The sequence below is a fragment of the Triturus cristatus genome, chromosome 5_1, assembly GCF_964204655.1.
Source record: "Triturus cristatus chromosome 5_1, aTriCri1.1, whole genome shotgun sequence".
In the NCBI taxonomy this organism is placed as follows: domain Eukaryota; kingdom Metazoa; phylum Chordata; class Amphibia; order Caudata; family Salamandridae; genus Triturus; species Triturus cristatus.
In genome coordinates, this window is record NC_140587.1 from 353,445,290 (window position 1) to 353,458,027 (window position 12,738).

Sequence of the window (12,738 nt, forward strand, 5' to 3'; positions counted from 1 at the left end):
CCTATGGATGAATGGGCTCTGCTAGCAAGAACTACTGCTGTTCTGCTCAAGGGACTGCAACTCTGCTGGCCTGCTGTACTGTGGCCCTGCTGAACTACCAGCCTACTGATCTGCTGCCTCCTTGCCTAGTAGAGGAGAACTGGACCTGAAAGTTCATCCTAAACCTGGGGCTACCAGAGTGACTCAAAGGGCTGGTCTGCTGGCCTCCTGATCTGAGCCCCAGGGACATCAAAAGCTCCCCAACATCCTGCACCTGGACATCACTGGAGCAAGTTCCTACCTCAAGTGGTGCCCCTCAAGTCCTGGATCCTTGGTGTGGCCTCAGAGAGCTGTATTGAAGTTAATTGGGCTCTTTGCAACGGCTACAGGCTCGTTCATGCCAAGTCCACGCCGGTCACACAGCCGTATAATGCAAAGTCACCTCTTCACAATACTGCATTGAACACTTGTAAGGGGTGCCAATTCAAAGCTCCAGCAATGCCCAATACCTTGCCTGCTCTTTATGCTACTGTGGTAGCCTCCCACGACCCTCTCCCTGCTTCTGGTAGACCCCTCCACCATGAATGGGACTAATGCCACCATTTTGAGAAGATAAACTTTCAGTGGGACTAATCTGGTGACTGTAACCGACCTGCACTCTATCACTGTTGGACTTAACTTGTGACTTTGACCCAGTCCAGTGTGACCAAATTTCTATTGTTGACACTTTGTGCTTTTTGGCTGTTTTATGTAAAATCTTTAAAAATTCATAACTTTGGTTCTACTTATTGTATTCTTGTCAGTGTTGGTGTCAAATAATTTATCAGAATTTGCTCTATTTTTCTAAATTGGTGTGGGATTTTTCTTCTGTTATATTTTTACTTAATTAAAATTTGTGTGCTGCAACATTACTTTACACATTGCCTCTAAGTTAAGCCTGGCTGCTTTTTGTGCCAATCTACCCAGGGTTAAAGACAGGTTAATTTATTGACTTTTTGTGTTCACCCTGCAAATGACTGTGGTTGTTGCTTGACTAGAGCTCACACCCCAGTTACCCAAGAACCCAATATCTCACAATAGGCATTCAACATGTTAAGGGATGCTAAGTAGTCCCCTTTTTTCATCAATGAAAACATTCTCTGAAGAGTTACCATCTTGAAGCTATGATGACATATGAATTCTTTGTTTGGGGGCACTGGAATTATGTCTGCTTTCTGAAATTACATCTGGGTCCCTGCTAGCAGGGCTTTCCATTTAGGAGGATCCCTTGGAAGAGTATTTTGTCTAAGAATTTGCGTAGTCTCCGTAAATCTGTTATCCACTAAACACTACAACGAAGGCCCAAGCATCCCTCACTGAATGACGCAAATGACCCGAAATATTAGCTGGTGGCTTCCTTCTTGGACAAGTAGTCATGTTTTTAAAGTTGAAGAGTGGGGTGGTAGTGGCTGGTTCGAACCAGGACTTGTCAAGCATTGGGGTTTACCAGCCATGACCCCTTACTTAAAAGAGATGGGAATTACACAGTGAACATTGAGGTGGAATAGCTCTTCTGTATCCAAATGTCCTTCCTCTAGTAAAGGGTCAAACATGAGCTTCTTATCTTTTATCAATTTCTTCACATGTCCTCGAAATGCTGACCCTCATAGGGCAATTTCATCAAGATTGACTTTTAATCAGTATCCACTTTCCAGGGGCACATCGACATGTGGCAGCAAGTTGAAATCACTGCTCCGGAAGCAACTGTAAAAGCGCTTAAATTATCTAATGATATATCTAAAAAGAATTAGACTTGCTGCTGCTTAGGTGCCAAATTACAGAACAATTTCCTCCCTCATGTATTTGATCCATGAGTGACTGAAAATCTCTGAGGAGAGATTGAGCGGTATAGGTGGTATGTGTTCACCTTCAAAGAGAAGTTGGAAACTGCGTATGATCTCTTTATCATTCTCTCAACCTTCTTAGCTACAGGATCAGGAGGTAAGACATATTCTGAGACCAATCGTGAGGTTGTCAGCCTTTATTACCGCAGGGAACTCATCTGTAAATGTATCCACAGGGTAGCACCTAGACAACAATCTAGAAGAATTTGCATTGTCCACCATCCTTCTACTCACTGGAGAGCTCAAAGCAGATAGCTCCATGTAACTGAACAGATTTGTACACCAGTTGGTGATACTGCATGAAGAAATTATATTTTCAACCTAAGGGACAGGAGTTGGCAAACTCGGGTTCTCAAGTACACGTTGGAGAATCTCTGTGATGTATGGGCCTTGAATAAAGTGGTCTCTTCTATCCTCATCATCAGGGTCAGTGAACTCAGGAGAAGGACGCTGGCCTTCTCTTGCCGAAATGTCTCCTGTACTGCAGCTTGTAAATTGGCCACGGTTGAGACCAATGTTGACGTCCCTGCTACCTCATTCTCTGATTTGTCCATGCCTCGGGAATCTGTACCCAAAAATAATTTGCCACAATGCAAAGGAAGTACTGTGTAATATAATCCCCCCAAATTCCTGCCAACTCCAGTAAAGGCGTTTCTCCCGAACTATGAGCAAGCTGCAAGATGGAAATCTGAACATTCCTGTTTAAGCAAGATTCCAAGCAATTCAAACCTGGTGCCTAATCCTCCTGTTGCCACCGTCTTCAATTTGGCAGATTGCTGATCAGTAAATCAATACAAATCAAGGATATTTTTCTGAAGAATGACAAAATTACAGAAGAAACCTTCCAATGCACTGAGCATGAACTATATGCTTCTTGACATTGCAAGAATTAAGACTGACTGAGCGAGTCTGTTCAAGGGCTGCAGTATACATAGATGGCAGTCTCGCCTGCTACAGCTAGGTAGTAGCAACTACACCTGTGCATTAAGGAGATTGCTATGGTTAATCTAATGGGAGGAAGAAATAAAATATTTAAGATTACAACCAACGTATAATAACGAAGACACTTCCTTACTGGTTTCTCAGGTAAGGAAATGTCTTCCACAGACAATAAAAAACAGCAAGTGTGGAGCACGTTACTCCCTTCTTTTAGGGCCTGCTGGGTAACTACAGCCATGTTGAGGGAACTATGGGGCATATTAACAAGGGCTTTATCTCCGCTTTTTTTGCTTTAAAAGCCAAAAAAGCGGAGATAAAAACATCGTCCTATCAACAAGAGGGTGCTAACATGCAAAATCGCCTGTTAGCACCCTTTTTCACTACGCTTCCCTTTGCATCTCTCTTGAGATGCAAAGTGGGCGTTCCAGAGCAAAATAATAGGAGAAATGTCGCTAAGCGACATTTCTCCTATTATCAAGCTTCACGCTAACCCTGTTAGAGACACAAAAAGCAGCGCTAACCACGGTTAACGCTGCTTTTTTATGTCTGCCAATTTTCAGATTTAGCCATGTAATCCAATAGGAGGTGGATTACATGGCTAAATCCACCATGGGCTAACAACAAGGATAGCCCTATCCTTGTAGTTTTATCGCTGCATTACCAGCGATAACCTCCCAAAATGCCGCTATCGCTGGATTTTTTATCGCCTAGGCGGTTAGCGTTGTTAATAACGCGATAACCAGGCAATATTATCCAGCGATAGCGGGCGTTAAAAAAATTAACGCTAAGCGCCCTTAGCGTTAATTTTCCCTCTTCCTTGTTAATATGCCCCTATGGGCCATATTATCATGGATCGGCGATAACATTATCGCCGCTTTAGTGGCAGGAAACTCCTGCTAAAGCAGCGATAATGGGCTTGATAATATGCCCTTGTGAATTCCCATAGACGCCCAGGTTCACACCAGAACCTGGGCTTCTATGCGAATTCTCAAGGGCATATTATCAAGCCCATTATCGTCGCTTTAGCGGCAGTTTCCTGCCGCTAAAGCGGCAATAATGTTATCGCCGTTACTTCATAATACGGCCCTATTTTTGGAGAGCTAGGAAGTAACTTCTGTCAGGCAGTGCATTTCTCAACTTGTGATGTTTCGAGGAAGTTGCACGAGGTGGTAATGAGTGTGAATAACAGTCAAGTTTTGCAGGGTGTCCTTATTCTAAAGTGAACCATCTGGATACCACAGAAGCTTGTGAAACACCTGTTAGCTTTGCATAAAACATTTTCCTCCCTTATACTGTGAGAGCCTAAGTAACATGCTAAAACAGCTCTCTTAATCGTGATGATAATGTTTTTGGATAGTATATTGTTAGAAATGAGAACCCTTGAAATACTTTTCCTATGCAAGTGATGTTTATAACACTATATTTTACACACATATGATCATTCCCAAGATGCTCAATGAAGTCTCACACCACCCAGGAACAGGGAGTTTGCTACTGTGATGCAACATATTGATTAAGCACTTACATCATCCTTTCTTTTCCCTAAAATCTGAACATGAAACTTATTTTGATATATCTGTTTATCCCTCTTTCAATACATTTATTTTGATGTCCGTTTATGTGTAACTGTGCATATCTATATCTGTATTGCATTATATTGTATGTGGACTTTATCCATATTGTTTATGTGTCAGCCTCTTAGGTCAGTTGTGTGGACATGGGCGCTGGCTTGCTCTAACCTCTTAATGCTCCATCCGGTCTTTATTCCTCACACTTTTTGCCACACCTTGGTTTACATCTTCTAACCCTCCATGCAGCCTGTTTTTCTCTTCAGCTTCCTCTTTGCCCACACTCATTAAAAGTGGCCAGGTGTGCTTTGCAATAATTATTACATTTAATAGCATCTTTCACTGAAGTGTTTTGAATTTGTTGTGTGCAATTATTATTGCCTATTTTGCATGCATGTATGTGTTACTTGTATCGCACGAACATATCTAAAATATGATGAAGCACTGTACAGAATCAACAGGATACATTTAACAATTGATTAGAGTAGTATCTGCTTTCTGAGAGCAAAAGTATACTGTTTCTGCATTGTGATGTAGTGTTTTTAAAAGAGGTGTATCTTCAACTCTTTGCTAAAATGAAGCGAGATGGGGCAGTGCTGAAGAATATAGGGGTGTTCCCCTAATTCTGGTTTCATAGACTGTTGCCTTGTTTTTTCTTTTTAGACTTCTTGTTCTGAATGTATAGTGTTGTCTAAGGCTGTGGGTGTGCATAGAGCTATCAGAGACTGTGAGATCGTCAGCAAGATAAGCAGGAGTGCTGGTCATGATGGCTTTATAAATGATGCAGATGATTTTGAAGATGGTATGGGCCAGCAAAGGGAGCCAGTGCAGTTCTGTCAGGATGAGGATGAAGTGTTATTTTTCAGGCCCTGGACAAGAAATGCTGCGGTGTGCAGCATGCCCTGAAGGAGTGCCAGGTTGGAATCTGGGAGGCAACGGGGCAGAGCGATTCCAGCATCCATGTGTGAGAGCCCAGAATCTAATTCGGAGAGGAACAGTTCACATTCTTTAGTTGTAAGAGATGGTACCATGCCACCTTTTTCCCTGGCAGTGTCTTCCTAGGGTGAGGTAGGTGTTCAGGCTGACTGACGCCACTGGGTGAGAGATGGGGCTTGAAGCAGTCAGAGTTCATGTCTTTGAGCTAGGCTAGGACTACTTCTTGGTTGATGTTCTTGGTAAGTATCAGGAAGACTTTCTTAGTGGGCATTTGGTCCAGGTAGGTGATAAGATCTAGATCTGGATGAGATGCAGGCAGTGTTCAAGGCTTCAAATGTCTGGAGTGGAGTTGACGTTTAAGTAGAGTTGCATGTCATCAACATATTTGGTGATGTTTGATGCTGTTACTAGAAAGTAGAGCCCCAGGGGCTCCTGTTATGAGTTTTGCCTTCAGAATATGGTATAACATAAAGATTTTGGTACTCCTTGTGACTTTTCACCCCCATATAATATCAGCAGGATTAACCTTCCAAAATATTTCTGGGGATGTGTATTATATCATATCAGGTATTTACCAGGCGAGATAAAATACACACAATTGATTATTCTCATTTGTGCAGTGACAGTAGTTAATAAGTGCTAATTTCATCTATGTCATTGTTTAGAGAAAGACCCTTACATACACAAAGTTCTTCCTTATTCCCTCTCCCTTCATCAAACCTTAACACCTTCTAGTCACATGGGTGTTCCACAATGGCTTTAGTAACATAAAGTGTTATACAAGCAACTAACCAAACAATAAATGGGTCTCATTATGAGTTGAGTTATTTCACCCAGGTGCAATAACCCAAGTTCCTATCACACGTGTGTACAGGCCAGAATTGTCAGGTCTGAAAATTCCAGACCTTCTCTGTGCCCAGACACCTGACCTGCAAGACTTTCTACCCCTCCACCCCTTGCAAGAGTCCAGTTGGAGGATATAATGCCCCAATACAGACAGGCATTCGTTTTCCCTTCATTCCTGCTCCCTCCCCTGACTTCAAACACCCACTTCCCATCTGTGGTTCTGTCTGGTCAGAGTAGTTGGAACATATCTGCACTTGTTTGCCTAAAAGTTGAGCTCCTCCCCGGTAAAGCACCAAGAAAATCTGGGCCCGAACAGTTATTTCCCATTAAAAGGAAAAATCTACAAATGGCTGGACTTTCCCAAGGAGACATCGGAGACTAGTTTAAATACTGGTCCCCCAGAATCTCCACAGCAATGCCCTACTTACTAGTCATGAGGCCCTATGTATCTTGCTCTGTGTCTAGGGGCAATTGTATAGCAGGTGGTCTATGCATATGGATGTCTGAAGGTCTGTGTTTATTTATGCCTACTTTGTATGCTGATCTATGTGACTTGATGGCTGTAGGTGTTTCTGTGTGTGTGTGCATGAATGTATGTCAGTATATTAAACTGTCTGTATAGCTGCCTGCAGGTAACTTCTTTGTCAATGCATATTTGGATGTTATGTGTTTTTGTGTGCATGCAGCATTCAAAAAATGTCTGTAGTCTTCAATATTGAGAATAGAATTAAGACCAAAATCAAAATATCAAGGAGGTAAGAGCATATAGGTAAGTATCGGTTTACCATTATTTTTCCATGCATATCTCTGTACCTTGAATCTGCATTCCTGTGCTGCCTGCTTTCAAAAATATTGAGGAACATTTCCCTGCAAATGACTTTATTTACCGCTCTCTCCATACTTGTATGTGCACGGACTTCGGTATGTTTAATAAACGACATGGACCTTCACATATACGCTCATGTGACTTTGGTAAGACCGTCATGCGGCATTATGGGAAAGGTAGTCCCCACGGGGACATAAGTGTCTACCGGGAGGCGGTCATTTATGTCATTAATATACACATTAGGTGTTGTTTGACCTCAGTTTTCAAGTACCGACACCATATTTTATTGCCGCTGGTGTGAAAAGAACTTAATGAATGTTTTCCTTCAATTCACTGTTGAAGTTAAAGATATATGTTACATACCGATGCACGAGGTTTCATTACTTCCAGACATCATGGGGAGAAAGCGGTTTTGGGCAATGATATCGAGATCTAGTCAGCACAGTATTTAATAATGTATTTTCTAATAATGTATTTTTAATAATGTATTTTGTTTTTTATATATAAATGGACACTTTAGAGCGATTGGCGGTAGCAAGCTATTTTGTAACATGTTCCCTAACAGGCGAGTGAATTATATCACTTGTGGTGTATGCGTTTAGATTCAGCACGTTATACCGGCAAACTTTGTTGATTGAGTAGGCACTATGCTGGTATATGTAAATCTCAATGGTTGCAGTATGCACGTTTATTTTCACGAGTTTGTTTTACCAATCACAATGGCACTATTACACTAACTGTATAATTTTTGCTTCGTGTGCATTATAGTTAGGACCTAGTTTCCATAGGAAAAGCGTTTTTTCTTTTCCCAATAACTTTGGCGCCGGATGACGAATCTTCACAACATTTTCAAAACTCGTGGTGCGCTCCGGTCCGCTCCTGTCTTGAAAGTTTCGGGGTGATTCGGCAAGCGGAGGCCGAGAAAAATGGGGGGTCCCAAAACGTGTTTTCTCTATGTTATTTTCCATAGGAAACTTTAGACACGGCTACAGCTCGATCTGCTGAACAGAATTACACCAAATTTGGCAAAAAGGCAGCCTTTGGTTCAGAAAGAGACCTTTTTGTTAAATGGTGTAAATCCGTTTAGTAGTTGCTGAGAAAATTAAAAAAAAGTGGTCGGAAAATCAATTTCCCATAGGAAACTTTAGAAATGGCTACAGCTCAAACTGCTGAACGGAATTTCACCAAATTTGGCAAAAAAGTAGACCTTGGTTCAGAAAGAGACCTTTTTTTAAATGGTGTAAATCCGTTCAGTAGTTGCTGAGAAAATCAAAAAATAAAAGTTTCGATATTAGAACTGAGTCACAAGAAAACAGGGAAACAAAGGTGAAAAAAAGAAAAGGGGGCGGGGTAGAAACACCCTGACCCCCTTTTTAAAATAACCTGTGTGGGGGGGCTCAAGCCCCCCACACACCCCGGGGACCGCCACCTCCCCGGGGCACTAAGTATGTAAATTCGGGGGTCTGTAACGGACCCCCGAGCCCCGGGGACCACCACCTCCCCGGGGCTGTGTACACATTGGGAGGGGGGCCACACGGCCCCCCAACTAGAGCCCTTGATGGCCCTGGGGACCGCCACTCCCCAGGGCCGGCTCCTGCAGTGTCCCGGGGTGCCAACCCCTGGGACACTGCTGTTTGCAATGACAGGACGGGAGTCGCGCGGCTCCTGCCCTGTCATCGCAAACTGCTTTGCTTCAATGAAGCAAAGCAGAATTGCTTTTCCACAAGGGGAGCTGCATGTCAATAGCTCCCCATGTGGAAAAGCAATGCCAGCTTCTGCAGGACACAATGAGCTGGTGGGACCGTTGGGGCATTGGGACTGCCCCCACGGTCCCCAATGGATAGGGCCTGCCCCAGGGGATGGGGTCCCCGGATATAGAAGTGGCCCGGGAGGGGTGCCACATGGCCCCCCTCCCCCCCCAAAAAAGAATAAAGGCCGGCCCCGGGGCATGGGGTCCCTGGGGCCAATAGAGGCCTCAGGAGGGGGCCACGCAGCCCCCCTCCATAAAAAAATATATATGTGGCCATGCCCCGGGGGATGGGGTCCCCGGGGCCGGAAATGGCCATGGGAGGAAGGCCCACGGGGCCCCCTTCCCGTTCATATTTTATTTTATTTTTAAAAATGAGGGTCAGGTCCTGGGGGATGGGGTCCCCAGGGCCCCAAAAAAATAAAAAGAAGGGGGTCCACAGAGCCCCCCTTCTAAAAAATAAAATATCAAAAAACACCGTTATCGTGCCGAAGGCCCCGCCCCCTCCCAGCAACACTCTGCAAACACGCCCTGTGGCGTGTTTTAAGTTGGGGAATTAATTCACCTTCAGTCCTGAGGGCCCCTGGGGGCCAACTAGCCCACCAGGTACCTCCAGTAAGCGCCACAGAACTGCGTTGCAGAGAGGTTGTCCAGGCCACGCCCCTTTTTACACTTCTCTACAACACAGCTCTGTGGCGCTTACTGGAGGTACCTGGGGGGGTAGTTGGACCCCAGGGACCCTCAGGGTTCAAGGGGACTTAATCCCCCAACTTACAATGTGCCAGGGGGTGTGTTTGCAGAGTGGTGGAGAAAGGGGGCATGGCCTTTGTCTACCTCTCACCAATCCCACTGCGTGGGATTTACTGGAGGTAAAAGGTAGGCTAGTTGGCCCCTAAAGGACCCCCAGCAGTAAAGGGGACGTCAATCCCCATCCAAGAGCATGCCATGGAGCGAGTTTGTAGAGGGGTGAGCAAAGTGGGAGTGGCCTGGTATGAGTACTTACCAATGCTGCTGTGTGGGACAGACTGGAGGTAATAGTTTGGGAAGTTGGCCCCCAAGGATGTCCTTGGGGGCCAACTACCCCTCTTGTTACCTCCAGTAAGTCCCACACAGTGGAATTGCTAAGACGTCTTCGGAGGCCATGGCCCCCTTTCTCTTCCACTCTGCAAACATGCCTCGTGGCAGACTACGGGATAGGGATGAAGTCCAATTTAATCCTTAGGGAGTTTGGGAGCAGAGAATCCCTCCTGGTACCTCCTGTAAGTCCCACGCAGTGGAATTCCTGAGCGTTGGATGGACGTCCAGCACCCTTTCTCCACCACTCTGCAAACACGACTACTAGGTAAAGTAGCATATTTCTGCACCTCTGACTTAGAGGTAGTTTTAATCCCCCTGCCCTATTATGTACTAGGGCCTTACAGAGGAGGTCATGCTTATCACAGGGGTACCCCAACGCATAGTGTTCCCTAGTGTATGTAGGTGTTTTCACTGTATGCTAAGTGTCTTTTAGCATAGCACTGGCTCTAGGCCTGGTTAGTCAGTTACCACCAGTACCCGTCTGAAAATGTTGTGAGCACAGGATGATTTTGCAACAAGGCCTCTTTCTGCTCCTCTGTTGGTTCTTTCGGCGCATGTCTTGCTTCTTCCTGCACTTTTCTTCGTCTTTTTGGAATTCTGTTGCTTCTTTCTGCATTTCTTTTGCTTCTTTCTGTGCGTCTTTTCTTCTTTATTCACATGTCCTACCTCTATAGGCATAGTTATAAACTAGCATTTAAAAAACCTTAGAAATTCACTTAAAAAACCATAGGTTTCAGGCATGTTATAGTTAGAAATTAGCATTCAAAAAGCCTTTGAAATTCACTGAATAAACCATAGGTTTCAGGCATGTTATAGTTAGAAATTAGCATTTAAAAAACCTTTGATATTCACTGAAAAACCATAGGTTTAAGGCACGTTATAGTTAGAAATTAGCATTTAAAAAAACCTTAGAAAGTCACTGAAAAAAGCATAGGCTTCAGGGGCATTATAGTTAGTTGGACATTTCACTCGTACAAAACCATAGAAATTCCCCGTTATAATTAGTTCAGATAACTATAACTCGCGCCCCCGCAATGCACTGCTGATGACGTCACATATTACATCACTCATGACATGGTCAGTGACATCACTCATGACATTTCAAATGACATCACTGATGACATCATCCATGTGATAATTTCATGCATTTTCTCACACCCTAATATAACTGTTGATACACCCGCTCTAAATTAAAGACTGCCATTCTCAAAACCATAGACACTCCAAAGCCAATAACTACATACCCACTCACTGATTCTTAGGTCTACACACACATCCACTCACTCACCTGTACAGTCACTCATACTTACGGTCACTCAGTACAGGACTATCATATGCACTCATACACCTATATAGACACTCACACACTGCCACTCATCCATAGAGGTACTCACACACCTAGGCAGTCATGTGAATAATTAATCACACTCCCATTTCCTCACCTATACAGTTCTACACACACCAGCTCACTTACTCATACAAATACTAGTACATTCTTACGCTCTTATACAATCACTGATACACACACTCATCCATACAGCCACTCTCACAATCACACACTCTCACTTATAGCCATTTATATACTCCAACACACATATATACTGCCTTTCACATATGTAGTTACTCGCACATGTGCCACTGAGATATACATTCACTCACTTACACTCCCATACACACACTCACCCACCCATACAGTCCATCACAGATGCACTCTTGAAACCATGCACCCAGTGAATCACCAACTCACACATCTATGCACAGAGTCACACACACCCCATCCACACAAACATTCAGGCACCCATACAGATACTCAGACAACCAATCAATAACTCATGTAGCTATTCACAAACCCATGCAGCCACTTACTCACCAACAGACAGACAGATACAGACATTCACACAGTTTAGTCACTAATCCATGCATTCAGTAAGAAACGTTTAATCACTCACTTATAGAGTCAGTCACGCACCTACTAAATCATACATTCAGACACTTATACACCCACTCCTTCTTCAATACGCCTTTCCCTATATATATTAAACATATTTAAACGTTATAGAAACATACAGTCACTGGATGATGTCATCAGTGATGTCATTTGAGAATTGAGATGTCATTAGTGATGTCATCAGTGATGTCACTGACCATGTCATGAGTGATGTAATATGTGACGTCATCAGCAGTGCATTGCGGGCTCGCGAGTTATAGTTAGCTGAACTAACTATAACGGGGGAATTTCAATGGTTTTGTACGAGTGAAAAGTCCAGATAACTATAAAGCCCCTGAAACCTATGGTTTTTTCAGTTAATTTTTAAGGTTTTTTAAATGCTAATTCCTAACTATAACGTGCCTGAAACCCATGGTTTTTTCAGTGAATTTCAAATGTTTTTTAAATGCTAATTTCTAACTATGCCTACAGAGATAGGACATGTGAAGAATGAAGAACAAACGCACAGAAACAAAAAAATGAAATGCAGAAAGAAGCAACAGAAGTCCTCAAGGACGAAGAAAAGTGCAGGAAGAAGGATAACGTGCAGAAAGAACAAACAGAAGAGCAGAATGAAGCCTTGTTGCAAAATCATCCTGTACCCTTAACTTTTTCAGACGGATACTGGTGGTAACTGAGTCTGACTCACCAGTCCTAGAGCCAGTGCTATGTTAAAAGATACTCAGAATACAGTGAAAACACGTACATACACTAGGGAACACTATGCGTTGGTGTCCCCCTATGATTAGCATGACCTCCTCTGTAAGCCCCTAGTATATTATAGGGCAGGGGATTAAAACTACCTCTTAAAACGTGCCACAAGGCGTGTTTGCATATGTCCCCTCAGGCCCTGTCCCCTCCCTTCACTACTGTGTAAACATGCCCTGTGGCCGTTTTTAGTTGGGAGATTAAGTTCATTTGAATCCTGAGGGTCCCTAGCGTCCAACTAG